Source organism: Trachurus trachurus (genome assembly GCF_905171665.1).
Source record: "Trachurus trachurus genome assembly, chromosome: 22".
NCBI lineage: Eukaryota > Metazoa > Chordata > Actinopteri > Carangiformes > Carangidae > Trachurus > Trachurus trachurus.
Genome location: NC_139907.1, coordinates 15,546,818 through 15,559,392, shown reverse-complemented (window position 1 = coordinate 15,559,392; position 12,575 = coordinate 15,546,818).

The window sequence follows — 12,575 nt, the reverse complement described above, 5'->3', positions numbered from 1 at the left end:
GCTGGCTTAGGTGGAAGTTTTCTAAGCCTCCTATAAATATTTCTGTGAAAACACTTTCTCCTTCAGGTAGAACTCGTCTCCGTGTCGTGTTGCCTGTTGGTGCTGGTGAAATGTTTCTTTGGTAATTCATTTGCAATTAGGAAATGTAAATCAGACAGGTGCTGCTGGCATCTATCAGAGTCTGTATTTGCTTTACCTAAGGCATCTCAGATCCTCCCTTTGTAATTTTGCGCACACGCACGTTTGCACATTCAAAACGCGCACACACACGCGCGCACACAGACACAACAAGGTCACCTCCACATATCACTTAGGGTCTTTTCTACACCCATCTGAGGAGACTTCAGAAGTGCCGTGTAAAAAGAGAAGCAAACTTTTTATTCAGGGGAAGGAATACAGAGTCTGCCTTGTTTCTGACTGACATATGTTCGCTGTGTGTGAGAGAAGAACTGGGATCAACACTCTCTGCACATAAGGAGAGGTACAGCTGCTAGATAGCATTGCTTAGTTTGTGTGTGTGAAGTGAGGGAAAGTGTGTGTGTGTGTGGGGGGAGGGCACACGGGGATGCACACTTTTCATGAGCGTGGTGCGAGAGAGTTTGTGTGCAAGTACGAGGCGAGTGACTTCACACAGGCGTAGTAGTAATGAAGCGTGCCAGTGTGGAGAGAGTGGAAGTTGAGTGTCAAACTGGTGAAGAGGAAGGAGGAATCTGCAACATTTGGTTTCCAGTATGTCACTTTTCCACCGCATTTTAATCACCTTTATTAATGCCAAATACTGAGCATGGGAGATAAATCCTTGTTTGCGAAGACTGACCAATATGACAAATGTGCAATTTTAATATTTGGACCGCGGACAAGCAACTTTTAAAAGACAGTTTTTCATATTCAGATGCCCTCCCACACACGAAGGCACACGCCGACCACACTTACAAACGCGCACACACACAAACACACAAACACACACACACATACGCACACAGTGTTTTATGCCACTGGCAACTGCCTTATTCCCACCAGCTGTCTGAATGCATAAAACCCAGGCTTGTTGTTAAGTCTGGGGCTTAAAAGCACTGCCAAAAAGAAAGCTGGGCAGGAATAACGGCATTAATTCTGTGATTTGAGCCACTACTCAGACTCAGCATTTAAAAGTGCTTAAAACTAGCAGCTGGTGTCAACAAGGTAATAAAAGCAAGGCACAAGGGATCACTCTGCCTGACTCGTGTCGGGCCGCAGCACGTCCATGTTAGTTTAAACGCTAGTGATGCAGGCAGAGAGGAGACACTGGCACGGGCCGCAGTCCGCAGCACTGCCAGAGAAAGAGAGGGCAGTTAGGGTAATGTGAGATAGTAATTTGTAGTTTATCAGCGCGTGTCATAGAAATATAACATACAATAGATTGATGCTGGCAGGTCACGCCCTCCCTGTTTTGTTTCCTGTGTTGTGTTTCCAGGTCAAGCTGTTTCCCAAATGGCTTGAGAGCGCTGTGCCAGTGACATCACTCTCACTGCAATTCCTCCCCCTCCTTCTCCTTCTCCTCCCCTCCCCTCCCCACTCAGGTGAAAGGTATCACTTTGCCACAGCTCCTGCCAAGTCAGGAGTTGGAAAACTTTAATTTCCCCGGCTCCAGGGACGGTGCCAGAGCTTTGATGTCCATTACCCACGTCTTGAAACAAGAGTCGACGCGGACCTGGAGTGAGCGAAGCACTCTGCAGCAACATTAGCCAACCCCAGAACCTCTGTATCATCTTTCTTACTGTCTCTCTGCCTCTTCATTACTTACTCCCTCCCTCTTTGCTCTCACTCCCCCCCCCCCCCCCCCCCCCCCCCCGTTGTCTTTCTTTTCCTTATCAGCAAGGTTGAGATTCCTGTTAAAAATTTTCCCGGCTGGACCCGGGCCACAAAGTGCATTATGATCCACCTCCACTCGGCTAGCCATTAACTTGTCCTTCACGATGTGGCAGCGGCTTGTAAACGCCTCAGCACTTCAGCACTCAAGCTCCTCTGCTCTTAAATCTACACGCCACAGTCTGTAAAATATCTCAACTGTCCTCACCACTTTGCACCGTTGCACACCCCTTGGAAAGTGAAACTCAGCCTGTGAGTCAGCAGGGGTATTTGCACATCTTAACCACACTTAATGTGATAGAACTATTAAAAATACAAATGCCAGTAAGGAACGATTTATAGGAGTACTTTCTAACAAGGGAGACTAATCACTCTTCACACCTACACACGGTTATATATATTTTTCCTGACTCTAATGTGAATTTAACTTTTCCTTGTGACACTCAAGATACTTTGACTTTTAAAAAAAAGCTTAAATACCCTTCAAATGACGCAGTCCAAGAATCCAACAATCACTTTTTGGTTTAACTCTTATCTACAATATAACCTGTATTGAAAGGTCACCAGTAGACGTTTGCTTCATTTTATTAAGGGTCACAATCAAAAAAGGTTTGGGGCCACTGGTGAATGTCTGAGTGGAATTTTTCAAGTACGAGATTTTACTTAAAAGTAATAGCGTTTATAAAAATCTACATTGAGCTGTCAGTCAAAGCTGAGGGCAAGTGCAAGGTGTCCTGAAGGTTAATGGCTTAGGAAACGCTGAGTGATTTAAACACCATATGGATAGGCTCATCATCTGCAAGCTGTTCAAGGTTGAACCCATCCAGAACACTGTAGGATTGAGATAATAGCCTTCTTCGCCCAACTGTTGTTAAGCTACCAATCTCCCGTCGGCTGCAGAGGAACTGATAGGCATTAGGACCCGAGACACCCCGAGCAACTTTCCCTCTCTCGTCCCTGCTCCATCTTTCACTCACTTTCTCTCATTTGTCACTCTGTCAGGTACACAATACAGAGGTGTTGATGACACATCATTCTCTCTTTTCTTTCCTCCACTCACACCAACATTTTTTTTTGCCTCTCCTTTTTTTTCTCTCCCCCCTCTTTCCTCATCACTTCTGTTTCTCTTCTCTCCCTTCTACTCCTCAGCCATACACATCCGTTGGAGAGTGGCTCACCCTCACAGCCATCTGTTTCCAGGCAGCCTGTGAGTGTTGCTGAAATATGTAGGGCCTAATTAATTCAACCAAATTGTTTTAGAATAGATTAATACAATAATGGCAGCGCATGAAAGGTTATTTCAAGTACACCACTCAGCTAATCTCATCAAAGGGTAGATTTCACTGCTTTGCACTCCGCGAACACCCACCGCCGTATAGACCCTCATAACCAGGAAGCCAGTCTGTATGTACTGCGAAGCTTCTCCGTGTGGGTGCTGATGTCACCATCAAAATGGAAAAGCAATTACTCGAGAGACAATCGGAGGAGGAGACGAGAGGCCGGACCCTCATAGAAAACATGGTGTTGAAAAATGTGTATTACAAACCTGTTACTACAGTGCTGCAGTTGCAGAAGAATACACATTTAGTTTTCAAGTGGAATAATACTCTGTAGTAGAGTAGAGACGGCACAGGACCAAACTTTAAGGAAAGCCTTACAAATTTATAAAAGCCTGCTTTAATATCAGCGCAGGCATTATTCCAGTCACAGTGTCCTAGCAACAGAAAGAAGGATCATAACACACAGTATCAACCTGTTTAGTAAATTATTTGGGAAGTAAAATAAACTTAAAGTTACTTTCACTCAGTGAAAGCTATCGAGTCGAGATCTCAAATCATTTTTTAACTTTTTTTTCCCCAATTACATAACATTTACGCTCAGGCTTTGTAGAGGCTTGAGGGTCAAAGCTTGTTTTTGAACCATTAACCATTTTACTTTTTAGATGGGGTTCACTGATCATGCCACGGTTCCAGCTCATACATTTTAGAAGATGGATCTGTGATTGTTTCCCCTTTGATGGTTGTTTAGCAGAACAGCTGGCGATGCTTTAAATCCTGTGACCTCTAGAAACAAAACTACAGTCACTCACTTGAAAGCACTTTATAAAGGAGCCGACAGTAAACTCATTATAATGGGAGTCGTTTTAAAGTGCGACGTTTCCTTGATGTATTATTATTTTTTTGTTGTTTGTGATTGTCTGTTGATCCCTGAAGGAGGAATGTGACCTTCTGTGTGTGAAAAATGTCTCCCCATTTGTTAAACAGCACACCCCGCTGCTCTGGTGCTTTCTCAAACTCTGTTTTTCAGGGAGTTTTGTGTCAGTGGAGAACATCATTGATATTTTGAAGCGAGATCGGTCTCCAGTGCTGCAGTGTACCGGCGGCCTGTGTGTGGTGTGTGTCTTGCCCTCTGCGGAGAATGATGGTTCATGCTCCCTTTTGGCACTTGAGTGGATTAATTACCTCGAGGAAATATGTGAATCAAGCCAGCAACGATTTTTAAGAGCAAGCGTCACATTTTTTAAACAGTGGGTATCTCATTTTCGAATTAAATTCTTCATAAACCATTCCCATGAGACGGAGGGGCTGCGCCATCAGTCACCTGGCCTAACCTCTGCAGGGAATGATACAGACAAGCAGAAGTCACAGGGTTGTTGTTCATCAAGATTAATACCAGCTCACTGTCCTCCCCGGAGAGGCAAACTAACAGATTCCCCACTTGACTCTCAGAGCCGGCTCCTATAGACGGCTCTGGTTCATTAACACGAATATTATGGCTGAACCACTTGCAATTAGGAATGTGTTTAAGACAGAGCCATGCACATACAAGCGCACGCACGCTTACACCAGTTGTGTGCACGTCCGAGAACACACTCACCCCTTACACCTACACCTTATACACACACACAGACACATGCACACACACGCACGCACAGTCGCGCGGTGTCGGGTGCATTTTTTTTAAGAGGAGGAATATGATAATGAACCTGGCTTGATAGAGTAATTAACTGGGCTAAATGGAAATCCCACGAGGTTCAGTGATAGTTAGCAGATGTTCTCTGAAATACATTAAAGACCAAACGTCTTGTGAAGGGGGAAAAAGAGAGAGAGAGAGCGCGAGCGAAAGAGACTCAAAGAGGGAGGATATTGCAACTGTAGATAAAGTATTGGGTATTTCAAATAAGGAGAAGAATGAGGTCTGGATTTCTGGTAGGAGTCTTTTATTTGGAAACAATGCCTCTGTATGTCTCTGCAGGGGGTGTGTGTGGGTGAATCAGCTGATCAGAATCATGTGGTGTATGGGAGCAGCGGAGCCGTTTAACAAGGGCAACCTCAAGCAAGCTTTGTTTTAAATCGAGGGGTTTTTACGACCAGGAGAAAATTCTGGTGACGCGGTTAGTTAAATTTGTTTTTGATTATGTCGGTGAAGGAACATGCTTGGAGTTAGGAACAAGCTAATAAATGTGACCCAATAAATCTAGCGCTGGAAATGACTTAATAAAGCCTCTTAACGTAGCAGCATGCTTCTCAGTTGGAGTAACTGTTTCCAGTGGCACTGAATAGCGATGTGGGGGGATCAATAGTTGTCTCTCACTGCTTCATCACCGTCATGGCCAGTAAGGTGACGTTGTTGTCTTGTTAACAGGATGCACAACAAATAATTTCATCATAGACAACTCTGTTTAAGCTGAGCACAAGAAATGACACTGAATAGAGTGTAAAAGTGTACAGCAGTGATCTAATGATGTCTATTTCTTTACTTCCTATAAATGGAGGGGTTGCCATAGCTGACAGGCTCAATCCATAGATTGGTTTTTGCCTTGTATACAACAATATCAGTGGCACCACCAGAGGCAGTGGAGTCGCACTCCACAGCTAGCTAGCTCGCTAAGTCACACTGAGAAGAGCCATCTGCTTCCCTGTCTGAACTTTAGAACAAAGACGCCAGGCTGTCAAAGTTTCCCTCAAACAGAGAAATGCACCCTGACTCAATCACAAGCAGACGCATACAGGCAGACCGCCATGAGCACATATACATACACACGGACATGGACACACACACACACACTCTCCACCCACATAATGCGCACTCATTTTGGACTTGGTTCCTTCTGTTCTGGAGACTAATGGACTTTCCCATTCTTAGTTTAGTGGCTCATCTCAGTAATTTTGGATAATTCCTCATTTTGCAAACTCAAAAATAGTTTGCAGAGGGAAAAAAAACAAACAACAACTAAATGAGGCATGGGAAAAGAAGCATGTGTTTGTGCTTGTGGAGAGGAACACCTGTTAATATTGAGTCTATTACTGAATTTATTCCAGTCAGTCCATGTGGTCAGTAGGTGTAAAGCAGCTGCAGGAAGTGTAATAATGACTTCCTGTTCACTCCGCCTCCTCCCGCCCACTCACCGGTTACAGCCGGCCATGTGGTCCTGCATGGACCAGCTCCATCACTAATGGACCAGCACAGCACTCAGACCTATGACTGTCCAACCACATATTCTTTGTTCCTTTTATAAGTCTGTTGTGGCAAGTGCACTTTTCTTGTGTGTGGCGTGTTGGGGGGCCGGAGCCCGTACCTCTGACAGAAACCGGTTAAAACAAGCTGATCAAAAAGGCCAGCTCCACCGTCGGCATCCCCCAGGACGGTGTGGAGCAGGTTTGCGGACGTGAGGATGCTGAAGAAGCTAAATTCCATCCTGAACAACGACGGGCAGCCACAGACTGAGCTCACACAGCAGCAGGCTGATCCCTCCTAAATGTAAAACTGAGAGGAACCTTAAGTCCTTTCTACCAGCTGCCATTAGGCTTTTTAACTCACAGTAATCATGTGCCATTAGGCTTTTTTAACTTACTGTAATCATGTGATTGTGTCTCTGCCTCCTTTTTAATCCTTATTTTTAGACCTTTTATCACTTATCCATGCTTTAACAGTTGTGCAATATGTTGTTATTGTGTATTCTATCTGGTGCTGCTGTGGTAACAATGTAATTTCCTGCAGAGGATTAATAAAGTAACTTTAACATATACCGTACACACGCCTCACCAAAATGTGCCTGAAATCTCGCACTCATTCCCATAATCTGATATGACCTTCATTCGATTCAGGCGACACACCAGATAGTGTGGGTGATCTTGAACTTCCAATGACCTCACACCTTAATGTATCGGTCAATTAGAGAGTCCCATTAACGCCGCCCCTGCTTTCTACTAATCTAATCTTTTGTTTTCTCTTTCCAACTCCCGCAGGCGAATACACACAATCACACATGAGCAGAGAGCAACAAACCTGGAAAACCTTTTAGCTTAGTCTTATTTTGACATCCATAATGTGTTCCAGAGGAGCACACTCAAATCCTCAACCACGCTAATCTGTTTATATTAAGTGTGAAGAACGCCCGAGCGTGAACCCTCCTGCCCTGTCATGAGAGGGCAGCTGATATCAAACTATAACACTTGGCATGTTTCTGTTTATCACACAGTGAAACAGAGTGAATTATTAGGCAGGACGGTAACTGTCTGTAACGTGGCGTGAAGAAATATTACTGACACTTTGACATTTTGCTATCTGTAACACCTAAGATGAGAACCAGAAGGCTGTGAGTTACAGTTGTGGTCATATCTATCAAGTACAGCGCCGTGTAAAGCGTCACTGTCGATAAAACATAACAGTTGTTGCGTGCAGACGTGCCTGCACTAGTAAGCTGCCATGCAGTTTTCCTCTGTGCTGATGTGGAAGTTGATATATTGCACTTCTCTCTCTGATGGTAAATCCTATTGGCTAATACTCTCTGATAACTTGTGGCACAACACAGAAGGAAGTTCTAAATCATACGACTTGATCTGCTGTTTTTTTATGACCTGACAAAGATCCAATTAAGATTGAAATGCTGTCGGTGGAGGCGGTGCGTGTGGAGCGTTGCAGCGGTGGTGGTGGTGGGGCTACCTCTGTGCGCATGTAGCCGTCCGAGCTCGTCGTCGTGAACACCGGGAAATCTGAGTGGAGATTGAGTTTCTGTGTGTAACTTGATGTGTTTTATGATGCTGAGGACCGTTGCAGCCTCGGAGGAGGGCGGCTTCCTTGTGAACCTCACACGTGGGTGTAAATGTGTGTTTACATGTTATCAAGAAGATCTGTGAAAAGAAAATCCTTTAAATAATACTCACAGAGCAGTGAGTTTGTACTTTTATGTGCAGAATCAATATACAGTCTGTAGTTACTGATATGAGTAGCTATTATTTTCCCAGTCATTACACATGGCTCACACATCTAAATGCACAGAGTGTCTTCAACGCAGCATACAGTGGTTACAGCCATAATAGATTTGTCAGTGTCTGACCACCCTGTGCTGCCATGGTAACCTCTTTAATAGTCCACAGAGTATGGACGTGACATCTGCCATGGTGTGCTCGGCTTGTTTGATTATTGAAAGCTTAGGAAAAAAAGCAAAAGGCACATTGATTAAAAACAGAAACAGTTTCCTCACAAGTAAATGACTACAGCTTCCCTCAAATATGCACAGCATGTCTCCACAGTTATAAATTATGGAGGCTAACAATACATTATGTCAAACAGTCAAAATTGCTTTTTTGTTTTTGCACGGCACAGAGTTTCTACATCTTCTCTCAGTGTAACTATTTGACAGAAAGCGGTCGGACATGGTTAAGTTTGTCGAGAGCTTCTTTCAGAAGTGTTTCTCAACATTTCCCAAATGAATGTGAGGTTGGTTTTTGTGTTGTGTACTACATCTCCCCACCCAAGTTTATATTCCTCCCATTGAGCACAAGGGTCAGCTCAGTCAAGCGCTTCAGTTAATCCGTGTGACATTCCCAGGAAGACAAAATCACTCCATGCTGGTTAACCATTACCACACTCAATTAATCATTCTCGGAGCCTATATGAGAATTTCACGATGCCCATCTCCTCCTTTTTCTCCCCCCACCCTCCTTCCTTCACTGTTTCCTCATGCCACTGGTCTTACTTCACATCCTTGTTGACACCCGCTGGCTGCACGGCGACAAAGCCTGCTTTTCATGTGCTAACCAGCCGGCTCGGAAACACCGGTGTTGCAAGCACCCCGAAGCGCCATCTGCCACCGCCGCTTCAAGCAGATGATAAAGTTAGCGTCGAACGCTTTGCATCTTCCCCCTGGATATGGACAAACAGATACACATGGAGACACACCTACACAAACACATACGGCACACACACACAGTATGTTCCAGGTATTAGAGTATCTGTGTGTGTGTGAGCTCAAAGAGGAAATGACCACCTGACAGCTCTTCTGTAGTCTCCAGAGGTGGATGCAGTAAACAGGCAACCATAGGGTGTTTGGGCAGGCAAATGGCAATCGATGCGAAAGGGTGAAGGAATAAAAGGAAAAAAGGGCACAGTGGGGGTTTGTTTTGGAGACTAAATGTCAACTCGGTGCACTGTTGGAAAACATAAAACATCATTTTACAAATTAGGAAGTTGCTGACAAGCAGATTTATTGAGATTTACTTGGTTCTTTTAGAGCTTTAGCTATTATTGTCATTAAATCCTTAACAGTAAATTGAGGTTAATTTTTGTTTTCTAACATTTGTATATATCCAAAGCAGATGGACGTGGATGTAATGTGACTATCCACCCTTCTTTACAACTTCTTTTTTTTTTTTTGCTGCAGTTTTGCATAAACTTTCTTGATTTCAGGAGCAATTAGAGCTTGAGAGAAAGTAAATGAAACTGACAGTGGTTCGCTGAACACATCTTTTCCGCTGCGCTTCCACAGCTTAGTTTCTCTATCAAGATAGTGTGACATTTTAATTCTGTTGCAGCGTGGTTTTAATGTAGGGGAATTTCTTTCTGTGCTGTCTTACTTGCTTCCAGATGGGAATGATAAAGGTGAGGTAAAATTTTAGCGCTAACATCACACAGAAGAAACTGGCGGGTCTGTTTTCTGAAGCAGAGGATCAGGTTTGGTTGAGCACATGATTAAAATCCTCGCCTGTCAGTCAACAGATTTCGTTGAAATTGGCAGCTTTATCAGAGCACATCGTGCATAGATTAATGTAATCAGATTCTGCTTTAAATGCATTTCACCAGCATGATAACCCCAAAGAAATCTATAATGACGGCTTTAGCCCTAAACTAAAACAAGCCAAAGTGTCTAATGGAGTCATCAGCCCACTCAGATTATCATCATCTGTTTGGGCTAGCTACCTCCACGGTCCTGCACACACACAGGAACACACATACACACACATGCATATCCCTCAGATTCCCAAATACAAGGAGCAAAGAAGCGTCAGGAGATGTTTAATTAAGACAACAGATCAATTAACAGCTCAATTAGCCTGGCTAATTAGGGGCTCAGTTGGAACAAAAGCTCGCTCTCCTCTGCTCTCCATTTCTCTCAGTGTCTCTCGCTCTCTCTCTCTCTCCTGCGCATACGCGCACACGCATGCCTGCACGCGCTCACACCCTCTCGCAGGGTTTGAGCGCAGGACACGGTTGTCCCGAAACCTCGCTATAGAGCACATAATCCTACTTAATCGTCAGTCCAGATTTTGGCTGTAATTTGCCTGGAAGGGAGGATATGAGCAGGAATTCTCTCTCCCTCTCCGTTTTATCTGGGAATCCAGGACAATGATCATTTCAGACGACTAATTGAAGCTACAGCAGCCTGGAGTCCAGGGCAAATTTTAGTTAACCTGCTTTTTTTCCCCCTAACATTACTTCATAAGGGGTTCATATATTGAAAGAAATGCCTGCATGTATTTATATGCTGCCATAAACAGTTATTTCAATCTGCACATTTTCCTCTTCCTCAAGGCAAAAAGTGTCTGTGTGTGTGTGTTTGTGTTTGTATACACAAGCCGTGTTGCCTGGTGTACCTGGGCTTCCTGTGTGTATTGAGTCTTCTGGGGGTGGCAGCGGGACAGCGCCAATGCTGACATCACCTCTGGGTGTACATGTGTGTGACCGCAGCTCTGGACCGTCCTGCACGGTCAGTTGGGATGGACGTGGGAGTTGAAACACTGAAGATGTGTTTCCATTGAAAATTCCAGCATGTTTGCACAACAGAGTGTTTCCATGAATTAGTCTAGTGACGGTTACAAGATTATATCATTAAAACAGCATGTGTAACCAAGGGCGTATGTGGGTTTAATTTAACATTTTTTTGTCAAAGAAGCAGTGTGGACTTTGTACTGTAGGTGTGTGTGTGTGTGTGTGTTGTGCGGTCAGATTACTCTTGCTTTATTCTGTATTTACATACATACCGATACCGGTATAACTTGCACATGAAAGCGAAACATGGAATTAACTGACTGTGAGTTGTGTGAGCAATAAAACAAAGTCAATGATTTAAATTATTTAGTTGTAAAAATCGAATCTCTTCCACTTTACTGTTGTTCATGCATCTTCCAGACAACTATTAGAGCCTCAGGTATGTGGTTGTTGCCGGATAATTAGGTCTTATGAAGCTCATGTTTCTTGCTCTGTGGGGACAGTTTGACATGCTCATTGGTTTTGATTGGGACATGTCTCAACTTCTAAATGAAACAAATACATGCCCATGTCCGTCACTTTTCTGTCAGCCTGGAAAATGTAGGTATTTGTGACATTACCCCCCCCCCCCCCCCCCCCCCATCTGCACAAACTGTGTTGTGTTATCTGCTTCATCCTTTATGTGTTGGTGAAATACTGTAAAAACCGTGTCAAGATTAAGAAGAATCATCATCATTTACTTGAAAAATTAATTTGTTTCGATCACCCTTTATTACCCCTTTCCTCATTAACAACATTTCTATCTCGGCCAATCCTCAGTTTTGTGATATAATGATGATTTTGTCAAACTGAGCGTAAAAACAGGTGGGTGCACACGCTTGTAGAGACGGACCGACAGAAGGGGTGTGTTTGTTTGTGCTGGTGGTGAGTGGTGAGTGTGAGATAGATGTCCTCATCTGCCCTTCCCCTGCTGCCCCTGGGGTGTTTGTCTGTGTGTTTGTGCGTGTTCGAGCTAAGCATGCATGCATATGCACCAGTAAGTGTGTGTGCGCGTGTGTGTGTGCTTGTGTGTGTCAGGCAAGGTTCAGATGCCCAGTCACCCCATATATCTCCAACGCAGCAGACAGGTCTGGGGTTCTGTTGCTGATGCACTGTCTGCTCTCATTACTGAGCAGGCCCAGGAGGAGGCCCAGGCTCAACACACACACACACACACACACACACACACACACACACACACACACACACACACACACACACACACACACACACACACACACACACACACACACACACACACACACACACACACACACACACACACACACACACACACACACACATACACACATACAGTACACGCACACACACACACATGGGTTTGCTAGGACAATTAAATGCAACTGGAAACACTGGAAGAATCTGCGTAAAGTGAAGGAGACGGCTGGAAAACAGCTTAGGACTGATGCATGTTGAATTACCTTCATATAAACCCCCTCAACACACACCCACACACACTCACGCTTGCCCACATACACACACAACAAGTCTTGTGACAGGATGACTGACAGAAGGACAGGCTGTTACCACATGACTTCCCCTCTCCACACACACACACACACACACACACACACACACACACACACACACACACACACACACACACACACACGCACGCACACACACACACACACACACACACACACACACACACGCACACACACACACACACACAC